Source organism: Asparagus officinalis, chromosome 5 (assembly GCF_001876935.1).
Source record: "Asparagus officinalis chromosome 5, Aspof.V1, whole genome shotgun sequence".
NCBI lineage: Eukaryota > Viridiplantae > Streptophyta > Magnoliopsida > Asparagales > Asparagaceae > Asparagus > Asparagus officinalis.
Window position 1 is genome coordinate 108,886,993 of NC_033798.1, and position 3,862 is coordinate 108,890,854.

Below are 3,862 nucleotides of genomic sequence, written 5' to 3' on the forward strand. Positions count from 1 at the left end.
TCACTTTTTATGTTTTCTAGCCATTTTTTAGAATTGACTTTTTCTTGTTTGCTTGTCATAAAAAGAACCCAGTTCCTAAAAAGTAATCTCATACTTTTTTAATATTTTATTCTTTTTTATTTGTTATCCAATACATTTCCGATAAAAAAATCTAAAATAGTTTTTCCATAATTATAGTGGAGCTGACGTTTTAAGAAGTCGCACCCCTAAAAATAAAAAGCCTTGAAACAAACACATGAATTAAAAAAATGATGTGTACTTTGCCATAGATAATTTTTAGGGTGGTTTCTAAGTTTTTTGGCCTAACCAAACCGCCCCTAAAATAATTTCTCTAGAATGAAAATGGAATACTATTGTCTAATTTCAGTCTTGGTTTTTTAGAAACTAAAATTTGTTATTGATCTCCTAAAGCATGTGTTGGCTGAAATCTTTACATGTCCCCTAACCTATTATATCGTTGTTTGTTTTCCATACTGGTTCTAATCTCACATTACTCTTTAAATTATTAAAGTCGTCCACACTACCTCCTAAAGTATTTACTGGAGCTGATCAACTAAAGGAATGAATAGGGGTAGATATAACACTTTAGATAATAAGAAGAAAAGAAAAACATTTTATGGGACAACTAGAGCCTCAAGCCTAGTATGCATGTTAATGATGATGAGTGCCCTGCCGAAGATCTTCAAAGATTACAACTTCCAGGCCCCTACAAATGAATGCAACCTTTTTTGCCTTCTTCCTTTGAATCCTAATTATGGGAACTAGACGAAGCTTTTGACGCGATGAAGAAGCGAGTTGGCCAAAGTTTGGTTGACCCTATCCAGCAAGTAGCAGGGCTTAGGGTTCAAAAGAGGCAGTTGCTGTGTCAGATCCAAAAAGATCACACTGTACATGTGTCAACTACTCAAGAGTAGGAGACTAGCGACGATGCACGTGCATCAAAAAGTAAAAAAGTAGCAGCAATGACAGATGATGTGCTCTTATGCCCAATATTTGACTGTTTGGACCCTTGGCCCATGTCCACGTAGTTAGTCATTCCATGTAAAACCTCAGGGCTAATTAGCACTTATATAGTACCCTATAATTTCATCTAACTTGTACTTATCATGTGGCATTATTTGTGTTGTGCGCGGCGGAAGTCAAAACCAAACTGATGTGCTTCGAGAGACCAAATCAAACAAACACCGAAAGAAGGCAAAATGAACCAAATCAATGCCACAAATACAAACAACCAATTTTAATGTGGTTCGGCAAGTTGCCTAAGTCCACAGGGCAAGAAAGGGATAGAGTTTTTCACTAATAGAGAAGAAGAGTACAAACTGAGATTACAAATCACTCAAACTCACTAATTAATCTCACCAACAAATCTCTAATTCTCTCCAAATAAAACCCTAACCAATAGCTCAGAAAATACCTCTTTTCTGTGCTCCAAATATACTCAATTTCTTGCTGCATTCTCTCTTTGTTTCATATATATAGAAATCCTAAAATCATAAACATACTAGGAATTCTAAAATAAAAAACAAAACAGATTAGAAATCCTAATAACTTGTTACCAAAATAGATTTGGAATCATGTTACCAAAACCAGATCCAAAATCTGAAGCAGCTCTACCAGATCTAAAATCTTCAAATGCAGCAGTCGGCAACCTATGACCAAGATGACCCAAGTATGTCGAAGCTCTAAAACCAAAACCAATGCTCGACAACCAACACCGATCCCCCTCCAGTAAGGAACGACCTATCAAAACTATCATCTCATCTCATCGCCCCAATGTCTCCACATCAATGAAGTGTCTTAAACTGCCATAAGCTCGGCACAAATGCAAGAAAGAACCCCTACCAAAGCTAGAACGATGGGTTACCTTTCTGCCAATACACTTCTTCTAATTGTTGTTGACTTCTAGAACTTCACACTAACGGAACCTGGTTGCAACCCACCAATGCCTAGAATAAACCACAACTACGGAAACCAAAAATCGATTACCTCCCAATAATGCCTCCTTGGAAGGCCCCCAAATGCCTGACTGAACACCACCTAAAAGACCCCTCGATCGATGGATAGAAGTGTCAAACTCCACCTCGGTCTTCTTGCTCATACCAATGTGCTCTAAGGACTTCAATCTGTAGGTCAAAGCACTCCTCAACAAACCATGCACAGCATAACCAATCAAATAACACAGTCTCAATAAATGTGACAGTCTAGCCAAATCCAAAGAAGTCGTCAGCTCTCTATCAAACATCGTGCTCCTAATCAAATAATATAAATTATTCCTCCTTACGCCCTTCATCACAATCATATATCCTAATGTGACCTTAAAACGTGAATCGACCAAGGTCACCCTATAGCCTACTACCTCCAAAACTCTAAGTGAAACTATGTTCTTCTTCAACTGAGGAATGAACCTCACTCCAACCAACTCCCGAATCACTCCGTCACCCATTCTAATCCGAACAGTACCGATACCACCAATAGGACATTCATGATCATTACTCATGAGCACGACCTCCCCTCTTTCCAACTCCTGAAAGCTGGAGAACCAATCCCTCCTAGGACAAATATGGTAAGAAGCACCCGAATCCAACATCTACTCTGTAGAGTCGGCAATACAAACTGACGATAGTGTAGATAACAGGTAGCCTAAAGAATCCAAATCTGAATTATTGCCACTAGCCTTGATAACATTCACCTCTGAAGCTTGAATAGCTTTTTCCTTATTCTTCCCGGCTCGATCAACCAACTTTGGGCATTCGGCTTTCTAATGTTCATCCTCTTTACAAAAGGCACACTGATTCCTACGAACTCCAAGATATGCCCCCCTAGACTGCGACCTCCTACCACGACTTTTTGCTCTTACGACCAATGCCCCCGCTACCGGCTCAACTGAAGTCTCATTATCCTTCTTTCGAAGCTGATAATTCACAAGTGCAACGGTGACCTCACTATAAGAAAGAGATGCCTTTCCATTAATAAGAGTAAGAATGAAGGTCTCATATTCCTCGTCAGACAAGGAACTCAATAACAACAACGCCTTATCCTCATCTTCAATCATGACATCTACATTCGCCAAATCCGTAAGAAGTTTCGTGTAGTGGTTCATGTGACACCAATGGAGATCTCCTTCTTCAATTGGAAGCGATAAAGCCTCCTCTTCAAATACAAGTGGTTCTCTACACTCTTGGTCAAATACTTGCCCTCTAGGATCTCCCAAATCTTTTTAGCCAAAGTCTCATTGATCACATCATATTTTAAATCTTGAGTCAAACAAGATCTAATCACACCATACGCCGTTCTATTCATCTTTTTCCAAACATTCTCCTCAATGTCGTCCGGTTTCCCGTCCAACTCCAAAGTATCTTTCAAATTTTGCGCATTGAGCGCATCCAAGACTTCACATCTCCAAAGACCAAAATTGTTTGTGCCACATCTATCTTCATAGAATGGATATTCAAACTTTGGACGGTCTTCACGTCGGAAGTACCCTCCACAACTCATTCTTTCCCGATCATCTTTCTCAAAGCATCAAAACAAATATGAAACAAATAAATAATAGATCCAAAACTAAAAAAGATAGAGTCTTTACCAAAAAGATCTCATCTTTATCACCAAACGAAGCCCTAGGCGAGCCTCCAAAATGACCTACTCCTCCAAATAGCCCAAGTGTAGCCCGAGCTCTGATATCACATGTTGTGCACGACGGAAGCCAAAACCAAACTGATGTGCTTCAAGAGACCAAATCAAACAAACACCAAAAGAAGGCGAAACGAACCAAATCAATACCACAAACACAAACAACAAATTTTAATGTGGTTCAGCAAGTTGCCTACGTCCACGGGGAAAGAAGGGGATAGAGTTTTTCACT